Source organism: Anser anser (assembly GCF_964211835.1).
Source record: "Anser anser genome assembly, chromosome: 10".
NCBI classification, from domain to species: domain Eukaryota; kingdom Metazoa; phylum Chordata; class Aves; order Anseriformes; family Anatidae; genus Anser; species Anser anser.
This window is the reverse complement of record NC_139730.1, coordinates 25,020,186-25,032,894: the sequence shown is the minus strand read 5'-3', so window position 1 is coordinate 25,032,894 and position 12,709 is coordinate 25,020,186. Positions and strand designations below refer to the sequence as shown.

At 40.5% G+C, this 12,709-nt stretch overlaps 1 protein-coding gene and 1 pseudogene across 2 annotated transcripts in view; one reads left to right on the top strand and one right to left on the bottom strand.

Moving 5' to 3' along the window:
- Positions 1 to 12,709, bottom strand: part of LOC310904788 (uncharacterized protein) — a 339,287-nt gene that overhangs the window by 148,279 nt on the left and 178,299 nt on the right.
- Positions 1,601 to 12,098, top strand: LOC310904758 (ubiquitin carboxyl-terminal hydrolase 42-like; annotated as a pseudogene). The gene is made up of 16 exons: positions 1,601 to 1,942; positions 2,650 to 2,850; positions 3,936 to 4,046; positions 4,207 to 4,309; positions 4,473 to 4,540; positions 4,697 to 4,767; positions 5,302 to 5,384; positions 6,614 to 6,725; positions 7,086 to 7,226; positions 7,420 to 7,520; positions 7,981 to 8,122; positions 8,802 to 9,511; positions 9,882 to 9,970; positions 10,142 to 10,145; positions 10,375 to 11,399; positions 11,900 to 12,098. The product of its transcript is annotated as a ubiquitin carboxyl-terminal hydrolase 42-like (transcript).

The window sequence follows — 12,709 nt, the reverse complement described above, 5'->3', positions numbered from 1 at the left end:
GATAATGGATTGCTGACCTAGAATCAGAGAACATCCCAAGGTGGAAAGGGCTCACAATAATGAGCGAGTCCAACTCCTGGCTCCACACAGGACCACCCCAAAAGCAGAGCCTATGTCTGAGAGCATTGTTCAAACACTTCTGGACCCCCGTCAGGCTCGGTGCCACGACCACTGCCCTGGGCAGCTGTCCCAGTGCCCGAGCGCCCTCTCAGGGCAGCACCTGAGGCGCACGGGGCTCGGCGGGGCGGCCCGGGAGGGGAGGAGGACGGCGGGGCGAAGCGGCCGCTCCCTCAGAGCCGTCTCCCCGCCGCCTCGCCCGCACGTCGGGGCTTTTTCGTGTCGGGGCTTTTTCGTGTCGCGCCCTCGGGCTCTCGCCGCGGGCGACATGCCGCTCCCCAGCGCGGACAGCTTGCGCGCGGGGCCTGCCCGCGGCGGCGGCGGGAGGGAAACCCCAACCGCAAAGCCCTCCCGGCAGGGAGAGCTCGGGGTGAGGGCCGGTCCGGCACCGACAGTAAAGACACGCCGGAGGAAACGCTCTGCTTTTAGCCGTGAGCACCGCGGCCAGGTTGAAAAGGCGTCACGCTGGAGCTCCGAGTTGGGCGGCGTTCCGAGGCCGTTGTGGCAGTTGTGGAGACGGCCTCGGCTGAGGTGGCGGCTGCTGTCGCTGCTGTCCCCTCTGTCCCCGCTGTTGCCGCTGTTCCCGGCGCCTGGAGACCCCCGGCAGCCCCCTGTGACAGGACCTGTGGCCCCGGGGAGCAGGTCCTGTGGCCCCCTGTGCCCGCCGCCTCGTCGGCCATCCCGGCAGCAATCCTGCCAGCACAGAATAGCTCACCGGCTTTACGTGCGTTTCAGGGTAAAGTGACGATTAACTTCTATTTCCTGGCTTGGGTGCTGCTTTATTCTTTAACGGAGCTTCAGGTTTAAAGGTTAAACTCAGTTCTGTCAAGGTTAAACTCAGTTTCGTGAATGGCATCTTGGACAAAATCTTAAGCTGTGATTGACTCTCTGCTTAACAGAGGCCAAACGTGTACCTACTGAGAAGCAGGTCATAGGTGATAAGCCCTCACAAATTAACTTGCTATCACAAAGTGACGCCCAGAAAAAGTGTATTCAAAAGCTAGGCTCATTACAGAATCACAACCAAGCCATCATGACTGGTGCAGTAGACAGTGAGGTAGAGGGTGAGCCCTGGAAAGACAGAAGTAAAGTAGCAGCGAAATGCAGGTACCTTTGTGCACACGAAGCAGAAAAGCGCAGGCAGTAAAGTAATAGTGCTCCATTACTAGCGTGAGCAACAATTATATATAAATCGCAACCATTATCTATTAGATAATAGGTAATAATTAATAGATAATTGCAAAGCTCCAAAAATGCAATAAATAACTGATTCCCCTCAGAGAATGTCATTTGCATTTTTATATTAAAAAGACTCCAGAGTTGTAATGGATTAAAATCCTACGAAAGTGAAAGAAATGGCATCAGCCACTAGTTCTGCAGAAGCTAAAAGTAATACTGATAGAGTTTTGATGGAAATTTTTCCTTTGTGTGTTTAGTTTGGGGATTCCTTTTAAATCATTCATACCAGCAAGTTAGTTCTTCAAGGCCGTTTCTTTGAGATTAAGTGACAGGACTTCTACTACTCTTTTCTTCTTGGAATGCTTCTTGGTATTCTTACGTCAGCCAGAACATTTGTCTCTGTCGCAGATGAGAACAATGACCATAGTTAACAAGCCCAAATCTTCAAAGTCTAAAAAGCCATCTTCAAGGCGGTCTGGCAAATCCAAGAAACCGAGTACTAAAAAACTGATGTCACGCACCGCAAACTGGGGCCGGATACCACCTGCAGAAGATTCAAGCCAAGTCTCTGTGGCCCAAGGATGTGGAGGTGCTATTTATTGTAGATCCTCTGAAAAATCTAAGCCTTTTGCCCAAAGAGATCTAAGTAAGTGTGCGCTTTATCCTGCCTCCGTTTTCTTCAAAACAAAAGTAGAAAGTGGTAGTTCTTGCTTGTTGCACTGATAGAGAACGGGACTACTGTGAATAAAGACTTCCAAAGCGATTCTCCTAAGGCAACTGAAGTGACTGACGTTACAGAAATTAATTTTGATATATTTACAGTCGACAGAGAAATGTGGGGAGCATTTTGTAATGCACTGATTCATCCATATCTTTTCTGTTTTGCAAAGAAAAGTGTTTGATTGTTGCTATTCACAGGTTCCATTATTCACAGGTTTTTGAATGTTAAGATTGCTCAGGAAAAGATCTGATATTTGTAGGGGTACCGTCATTCCTAGTTATTTGTTTTTACATTGTCCTTGCATTTATTACCATATAATTTCAAGTCTAAGTTTGTGGTTGAAGTTATAATAAGGAAAAAAGCATATAATAAGGAAGAAATTAAAATGGTTGACTAAACTTTTTTTTCCCAAAACGTTGTGTTGACCAGCCAATTTGAAGATGGCGGTATTAAAGGTGTCTGCAATAAGTTTTTCTGTTTTGGATTGTAGCTAGTTCCTCTAGGTGCTCCCGCAGAATAGTATTTTTACTATGCCTATATATACTTTATATATTCACTATACCTATATATACTTAATACCTTTCTTAGAAACAAACAAGCAAAATCTCTTTTTAAATATAACTTTCTTGCAGTTGTTAATGATGGAATTGCTCCGCCACAAAGGATTCTTTTTCCACCTGAGAAGATACGTATGGATTGGCAAGAAACACAAAGTGTTGGAGTTGGCCTGTACAATCTTGGCAACACGTGTTTTCTTAATGCTACTCTACAGTGTTTGACCTACACCCCCCCACTTGCCAATTACATGCTTTCTCTTGAGCACAGCCAGTCATGTGAGTACTTTCTAACAGTATTTTAAATCTGTTGGATAGCTGTGAAGGTGAAAGAACAGCAGTGATTCTGTGAGACAAACTTACTTGTCTGATTTTACCTGTAGACGCTGGCTTTGAGCATTGTATTAGCAGTGGGCTCGGAATAGCATATGGAGTGCGTTTAATGCACCATGTGTTTTTTTTGTTTGTTTGTTTGTTTGTTTTTTTAAAAGGATCTTTTCTTGCTTCATGGGAATAATGAAGTGCATTGGACAGTAATGCATTTAATGAACATTTGGCATTTGGGCTATTTGGGCTTCCTGCTGCTAGAAAGGCAATAAAATTTAGGATGTTGGCATCATAGGTCTTTAGTCTGCACAGCCGAGGTTCCATAATGCACTACAATAAATGGTCTGTTCGTTGTTGAACCAATTAAAAAAAAAAAAAAAAAAAAAAACCTAGAAAGCAATATGAGCTGTTATGAACACGACTAGATTTTTTTGTGGGACTGTATTAAAATCTAGACTGATTTTGTCCTAAATAAAATGTTGTACTATAAAGTAAATGTTGTACTAAACCTGTATGCTTTTTAGGCTGGTATCTTTGTATCGATACCTAGAAATTTAACTGTTTTCTTCCTGTATATAGAAATCGTTTCAGTTGAGAATCCTGTTGAAAAAAGGAGGGCAGAAGTACTATTACATACATTACTGTAATTTTTCCTTTCTCCCAAAGGACTCGTAGCTCTGTATCATGAAGCTCACCTGACAGCACTGTGCTGAAAATAACCCACGTTCTCTTAATGCTGTATCATCAAGGTCAAATATTCTTTCCTCATACATTTTGCAACCTGTGGAGTTCACATTCCTGTCAGCCTTTACAAACGTGACTTTGCAGTAGTCTTTTAGATTTCTCATCACAAAATGCACTTGAATACAGGCTTAATGGATATTTTTATTCTATAAAGTTGTGTGAAATGAAATGTTAGGAGACTGTTGGGACAAGGAGAGTGGATATTGTATCTATAGTTTAAATGTTACTTATATGTTTGTTTGTAGTTATGTCTGTTTCGCTAGACTGGGATGCTTTCTTCTTTCACTCTTCAGGTCGTGAACAAGATTTTTGCATGATGTGCACGATGGAGACTCACATTAACCAGGCCCTGCGTTGCACTGTTGATGCCATCGAGCCTACGCGTGTTATCAATAATCTCAGTCGTAAGTGGCTTCAGATGTGTTTCTTTTTCAGCATCTTGTAATCTTCAAATAATTATTTGATGTGTATAAATGGTTTTAACACTGTAAAGAAGAGAGATTTTAGAAACAGGAGAATTACTTCATTTTTAAATGAGGTGAATACTATCATCTTCTTATTTAGGAATAGGACAACATTTCCGTTTTGGCAGTCAAGAAGACGCACACGAGTTCTTGCGCTATACTGTTGATGCTATGCAGGAAGCGTGCTTGAATGGAAGCACCAAGTAAGCATAAACAAATTCACTTTTATACGTTCTCTAGCACCTTTTAGGCCTTTATTTACTATCAAAACTGAAAGTCTAGGTCATCCTTGGTTTTCATAAAACTCTTTGAAGAGTTAACTGTGTGCCTTAAATCTTCTGAGGTCTGATTATAATTTATTTCCAGATTGGACAGATCTTCTCAAGCTACCACCATCATTCATCAAATATTTGGAGGATTTCTAAGATCAAGAGGTACTTTTAAAAATATTCCTGTCCTTAGAACTGATCTGTGTCTTTTGTCGGTAGTAAAGCAGTCTGTAGTTTGTCTGAAGTAGTATCTATCGACAACTTGAATGTGGACAGTTAGTCTCCTTCACGTGTTGTTAAGCATTTATATTTTGCTTCCAGTGAAGTGCTTGAATTGCAAAGCAGTTTCGGATACGTATGAGGCATTTCTTGATATCACTTTGGATGTAAAGGTAGGAGGTTTTGTAAATATAATTCATGATGTTTAAGTACATGTATAACTTTCTAAATTAAACTTGTTTAACTTAAAAAACCAAACCACGTACAATGTTAAAATATAAGAGCTTGGTGGTGGTTAGAAAGTGGATTGGACTTTGTCCTTCTGTGGAACCCCTGTAAATAGTCTCCACGTCTGCATTGGGTTTAAGGGGAAAGAATTTTATTGCTGCGCAAAGTGTAATACTGTCACACTTCTTTGTTGTTCTACCTCAATATACGTCTAATTGTTAGACTGTTGGATTTGTTGCCAGTATTGATGACAAAGCACACTATAGATGCTGTCTGCGTTACTGGAAAATGATTTGTTTCAAAGTAGAATGACTTCCAGGTGAGGTAAACGCTGAGCATGCTCTTTCTGCCTCCTTCTTGACAGTGCTCATAGTAGATCGCTTAAGTATGTGTTAGTCAGGTTCTCTTATAAACTCCTAGTGCGTCTCTGGAATTTTGAATTTACAGTGACTTTACGCTCTTCTCTCTCGCTCCTCTAGGCGGTTTCATCTGTTACCAGAGCTCTAGAACTATTTGTGAAACCTGAAGAGCTGGATGGAGAGAATTGCTATAAATGTAGCGAGTAAGATTATTACTAATTATGTCTTAATACTAGATATTAGTTTTATATATTACATGACTTAGAGCGTAAGTTATCCTTTAACTTCATTTAGAAATAAGGAGACGCAGCTTTGTTGTTGTTGTTGTTGCTTCATTTTCTAGTAGTGGTGAGCTGGAGCAAGGAGCTATGGAGAATGATTTGGAGTGGAAGGCAGCAGCAGGTTCCTACAGGTCCTAGCGTTCACTGTGAAACAAAGTTAGATTGAGTGTCAGGGCATGTGAGCTGGCTCTGTGGTAATGAATGTTAGCAGCCTGTGCTGGCTCACTAAACAGCGTCTTGCACAGCTCTTGAACTGTGAAACCTGTCGATGTGGACTAATGTCCGAAATGAGCTCCCTTAAGCCTAACCCGTGCACAGGGAAAGCCTGTTGAGTTCAGGCGCTCTCTGTGCTGATCAATATGTAAGATGTTTCTACGTATGTGAGAAACAATTGAACATTTGCATAAGATGGTTTGGCAAAACAAGCTGTTAGTCAAACATCCCCTCAGAAAAGCACAGAGTGCCCGGCTCAGTTCTGTAGAATTCATGCCTGACCCCTCTAAATGAAAAATGCAGTATCCACTTCTTGTTGTTGGATACTAAGGAAATTAGGGTGTCGAATCAAGAGCGTCCAATAGGTTATTAAAGCAATTTAATCCCAGGTTCGTCTTGGCCTGCGGATCCTAGAAAGCAACATGCAGCGTATTCAGGATTCTCATAAGTGATGTCTGAGGAAGAGAAAGAACTGTAATAGCACCTCACATCTGAATTGCATGGTCCTTCCTTAATGTGCTCTTTGAGGTGTGATCGGTTCAGTCACACTTAAAGCCAGAATTTTCCGTCTTTTTGTGAGCTTAAAAGGAAAGGCCTTGCACATGTACAGTACTTTTTCCATTGCTGATAACTGTTATTAGTCTTATATATAACTCATTTTTACTATTTTTTGTTTATATTTTATAACTCCCTGGTAATACGCTTTCGTGAGAGATTCCTGTTCCCGCTATGCTCTGAGTTGTTGGTAAAACTTACCTTCTTCTCTGTATTAACAAACGTGACATGCAGTGCATGGGTTTATGAAAAGAAAAAACCAAACATATGATGCAAGTAAATATCATTCAAATAGCATAAGCATGCATGAGACATTAAAACGAGTTTGTTTTGGGGGCAAAAAAGATGATGCTTTCAAACACTTGTCTCTGCTTGTTTTTAAGGTGTAAAAAGATGGTTCCTGCATCCAAGAGATTTACCATACACCGTTCTTCCAACGTTCTCACAATATCACTGAAAAGATTTGCAGATTTCACAGGTGGAAAGATCAACAAGGTATATTTCCCGCTGTAATGCAACTTTGTCATCATGTAATGGGACATCCCCCAAAGCTGAAAGTTGTTAATATTTTCAGACAATAATTGTAGACTAACGACTACGGCTTATTCTTTCTCTTAATATCAGTAAAGTTCCTGCTTGACAAGAAGCATATACTTTCCTCTGAGAAGGCTAATTCATCAGAAAACAGTTGTCTGCAACTTCTAGTATTAAACGTCGCTTATGGGAAGACTTATTTTTAGTGAATCAAGAGATATATTCATATAATTCCAGTCTCTGTTTTTTGGAAGTGTTTTTCTCTGGCTAGTCCGCGAAGTACTCTGATATAATTTTTCTATCTTCTTGGTCTCTCTTTAGGAAGTAAAATATCCTGAGTATTTGGACCTCCGAGCCTACATGTCTCAATCAAGTGGAGAACCACTCCTCTATGCCTTATATGCGGTGCTGGTGCATCATGGTATCAACTGTCGCTCAGGACACTATGTATGCTACATAAAGGTAGAAGTCGACATCATTTCTAACAGGGTAAAGGTTGTGCTGGCAAACCAGTTCAAGTGTTACTAGTAGTACTGTTTCTAGGGAAAAAGATTTCATTATATGTTTATTTGACACGTGTGTATTTTATTGCTATCTGTGATTTCATTTGGAAAACATGCAATTCATCTAAAGATATCGTTGTCTTTATTTGCAGGCTGGTAATGGACTTTGGTATCAGATGAATGATGCAAAAGTAGTCCGTACTGACATTAAAAGAGTTCTTGGTCAGCAAGCTTACTTACTTTTTTATATCAGGTAATAACAAGTATTCAAATGTGTTCAGAAGAGATTTACTCTCCTGTTATTGATACTTTTCTTTTTGCAAGTGTTTTTCTTTCTCTCCCAGGAAAAGATGATTATTTCTCTAATTCAGTTCTGTCTAACCTGAAATTCTCTGTCATTTATTATCTTTTGTTGCTTGGCCTTAAACTGCAGCACTTGTGTAAATTGCTGTATATGTGTTATCTGTAGCTGGCTAATTTAGAGAAGGAGAGAAATGAAGGCCATCTGTGGTGTAAGAATGAATTATTGCTCTGAAAGTGATAGTCATAGTAGGAAGACTGTTACCTACTTTTCAGTTTGTAGTCTTGGCTAAGTCTTCTGTAGAGAAGGCTTCCATATCGTATGAACTGTTCCTATAAAATTATAGGATGGGATTTAATCCAAGAGTAGGCCGAAAGAAAAACTAAACTGAGATCACTGCTCTTTTCTGAAGGCGCTATGATTTGACGCTCGGAGAACGTGCTTTTTACTTAGCAGCACCGTCTTATCCCTGTTCATTCCCCCCTGGTCAGCGGGGGGCTAACAGTAAGCAGGCTGGATTTCTGGGACCACGACTTCCTCCTCATATGATTAAGGTAATTTAGGGAAGCGGGAGGGCAGATAATGGCACCAAACGGACAGTGGGTTTGGGGTTTGGTGTGGGGTTTTTTGTTTGGTTTTTGGCATCTTTGTTTTGTTTTCCTTCCCACGCTGCAGCTGTCTTCACAGCCCTCATGCTACAGCCAGAGTCATTCAAACAGTGGTTACTGCTGAATTGCGCAGCCATGCGACTCCATTGTTTATACCTCCTAGACAGCTTTGTAAAGCACAGAGAGCTACGCTCTTTGACAATTTAAGTAGAGTGTACTAATCCTCGAATCATTTAAAAGAGGACTTGTTTTTCCTATCGACGTCACTTTAGCTAAGACAGGGAAACCAAATTGTCTTATTCCTGAGCACCAGAACAATTATTCCAGGCTTTTTGGGGTATGTTTAAAGGGGAAACTAAATATATTTGGGAATAGCTTTAGGCAATGTTAAGTTGTTTGGATGGTTTTCAAAAATGATGTTAATTTGATATCAATATGCAGTAAACCAAAAGCAGGAATTAAATACACTTATGGGACTTGCATTTATCTTTTAAGGGCAGTGTTTTTTGCTTTTTAGGTGTTAAGACCATTTGTAGAAATACTTAGTAGGAGAATGACATGTTTAAAAATGTTAAATGGAGTGTTTGCATTAACCCGTCTTGCAATTTCTTCTTTTTAAATACAGAATTCAAGTCGTTTAAATGGAAATGGATCCATAAAAGAGGATGCAAATACCACTGGTGTCACCCTAAAAAGGCCATCTTCAGCACCACCAATGGCCTGTGTTCAAGAACAGGCGATTACCAGGCCTTCAATTACTGATACGTCAAAAAACCAGAAGATCACCATCAGTATTCACAATAAATTGCCTGCTCGTCAGACTGTGTCACAGCCTGACTGTCTTAGCAGTGCTGTGGAGGATGAAGATCTCTACAAGGCTGTTCCTTCATCCACAATCACAAATTCGGTAAAGCAAATGAAGCAAATACAAATACAAAAAAAAAAAAAAAAGAGTTTCTGCTGAAATTTTTGTGGAGCCAAAGGTGAATGGAAATCCTAAACTCAGCTCTGATAACACAGTCCCTTACGGTGCAGAATCTTCAGGAAAATCTGAGGAGGAGTCAAAGGGCTTATTTAAAAGGAATTGCAATGCAATGTGGAATTTTGGTTGGAAAGGTAGTCCGTACATCGCAGAATTCCCATTCTTCCTGTCAGAATGCTGATGAAGGAAGATCCCAGCATGAGCTGCCAAACACTGATTCACTGAATGGTGCTATTAGTTTAGTTCATGAATCTAAAGAAAACGGACTGAAACTTGATGATTCCACTTGCCAAGTTGAACCTGTTAAACCTTGTGAGATGTTCTTTTCTAAAACAAACGGATTGCTTGAAACATAGTAGTTTGCTCCATCGAGAATTTCTCACCCACGATGTATTCGGGAGTGTTTATCATGTTCCTAATTCAGGCGAAATGCTGAGAAAACACAGCACAAATTTGATCGTAACCCTTTGTGATATTATGCCATTAGAATTTGCAGAGCTGAGCTGACATTAGAACTTGTCAGCTTAAGCTGAGCTGAGATAAAAATTCTTAAGTTTCATAAAGTAGATTTTGGGAGGTGAGTTGGCGTTATCTTTGAAGTGTAGATAATGCATACAACACAAAGCGATCTTGCTTAGCATTTAATGTAGAAATTCTGAGAAGACTAGTCCTCAGCACAAATGGTATTTTTTCTGTCTGCTGACTTGTGCGTTTTAGTTGCAGATGCCTGGAGCTATGCCTCCAGTCCCTCGAGAAGTCATCATGGAATCCCTCACGGCCAGCCAGCTGAACAGCTTGTCAGAGGAAAGAAGGTAAAATGAGCACAGTCTGATTAAGACAAGATTTTATGGAAGTTCATTGCGGTTTTATCTGTCTACTAATACTATTTAATGGAAGGATTTAAATCAGTAGAATTCCGTACTGTATGGCCAGTGTTGCAAACAGAACTAATGATCGACACTGTGCATAGCACTCTGATGCAGGCTGGTGCCTCGCGGAGAACTTGTGTTTCTTCATAGAATGTTTTTCCATTTTTCTCCATTATCTGGAGAAACATTGGCTGTTCCCCCGTCGCCCCCACCCCTTTTTTCTCAGAGCAGCAGGTGGAGGGAGACGGAAACGTGTTTTTATTTTGTGCAGTGTCCCGGGACCTCCGAAATCTACTGAGAATGATGAATACCTTGAACAGTACCAATGTGATGACCGTGGAGACAAGGAGAAACCAAGAAGATCAAAAGAACATGAACTGATTTCAGAAGAAAATGTTTTCTACATCAAAGAGTCTTCTGAGACTGGTGAGAAATTGCGGCAAACTTCCCCTCTAAAGTCTGACAGTGAATGTAGTTCTAAAAACCTTTCCTCCTTAGCTGTTACAGATAGATGCCAAGATACAAAGGACGAGACTAAAAAATCTGACAAAGAGCGTTACCAGAGAAAGAGGGAACATTCTCCTACTGAAGAGAAGGAGAGTCAAAAAGATGGTCATTCCAGCAAGAGAAGGTGCTCTCGGAGTGTGGAAGTTGTTAAGCAAAAGCGTCACAAGCAGGAGTATTGGGAGGGAAGCAGGTACAGATCTTCCCATAGTGAAAGGAACAGCCCTGATAATGGCAGAAGACCAGTAAAATATTCAAAGTACAGATCTCGAAGCAGAGGAAGATCAGAACAAGATAGCGCTAGATATTACCATTCCAAAGGGGAAAGAAGTTGGAGCAGAGAAAGATACTATCAAGATGAACCACGGAAATGGGAAAAATGTAGCTATTACAAGGATTACTATTCACCTCATGCAGCAGGAGACAGTAGAGAGAGAAAGTTCTCTCACGGTGATAAAGACTTTGACAAATTGACTCAGACTTACTCCAGCAGGTCACATAAGCGTTATCATTACAAAAGCAGATGGCCTCAAGGTTCCCTCTTGCAAGAGGAAGATGTACATCACTTTAGCACACCCAGAGCAGACTCACATCGTTGCTCAGTAGCTCAGCAACATTCTGGAAAACATTCGCGTGAGAGACATGCACTTCCACCTGTGTCAGCTCATTTGGAGAACTGTCGCCAGAAAAAGGCAAAAGAAGGAAACAGAAAAAGACAATATACTCGTGCAGAAGGTAGTGAAAGTGAAATAGAAAGGCAACGCAGAAAGGTAGAAAAGGAGGTTTTAGGTGGTGAAAACATGAAAAAATATAAGAAGTTCTAGAAGAAAAAGAAGTCTGAAGATAAACAGGGAGAGAAGGATTCCAAGTAAGCAGGGATTCCAGCCTAATCAGCATTTTTTTTCCTAATTCTTTTCTGGGTGCTTCTCATGTTTTGTTTTTTTTTTTTCATAGTTTCTGAGTTATTTAGATAGCATAATCTGGCTGGGGATCATGACTGGGGATCATTAGGTTGATCAGTGAAGACAGGAAAGGTATTGCTGAATTGTGTCAGAGCACTAGCTTTGGACCACGTAGTTCGAATCACATCTGCACACCATTCTGGATTAGGTTAAAATATTTTTTTTTTTTTACTTGCACATATTCCAGAGCTAACCATTGTTAATGATCTGTGTACCAACCAGGACCTATGGTCCTTCAATCTGAGGGCTTAAGTTTGCTGCATCTAAAGGAAGTTACATGTGCACAAAGTACCACAAAATAGCTGACATGCGGCAAATCATCGCCTGTGGTAAAATAAATAAAGTTTCCTGTATGCAACAAGTGCCACATCTTTTTTTCTCTTTTTAACTTGCATGTTTATTTCAGACTTTATGATTTGTATTTCTCTGCGCTCCACTTTGACAATGCCAATCGCAAGCGTAACAAAAAGAAGAAAAAGGAGAAACATCAGGAAAGTGAAAGGCTTCTTGGAACACTTAGATCCTCGTTTCCAGAAGAAAACCCGGGAGAAGAAGGAAGAATCCCATCCTCCAGATGGCTCTTTATGAGAGCAATGCAGAAGTGAGGGCAGTAAACAACCTCACAAGGAAGGGAAGCCTTCCAGTGCAGGTGAAAGGAAGAAACATCGCATCCAGCGAGTATATTAAAGGTAAGCGGCTGCAGCATGTTTATGGGATTCCTTTTAGATTAATCTAGAGATTATCTAAAACAGTCTTTAAATGCTTGATGACTGAACAGTCTGCTGGATATTAAAATATGTTTTGAAAAATATGTTTCAAATGTTGTTTTTTCAGCTGTGTGGGGAGAACAAATACAGTGGCTATGAATATTTTGGCTATTATTCAGAACAGCATGTGGAGGGATATGTAAACTATGTAATATGTAAAAATATGTACTATGTAAAAATCCTGCTTTTTTTCTCCTTTTTGTTTTTTTTTTTTGTCTTTTTCTTTTTTTCCCTGCTATTATAGGTTTAAGAATATAGAGGAATGCGCTGATGGAAGCCATGTAAAGAGTCTCCAAATTTGCATTGGGTTTAAGCGGAAAGAATTTTATGTCTGCACAAATTATGATACTGTCAAAACTTCTTTGTTGTTCTACCTCAATATACATCTAATTGTTAGACTGCTGGATTTGTTGCCAGTATTGATGACAAAGCACACTATAGATGCTGTC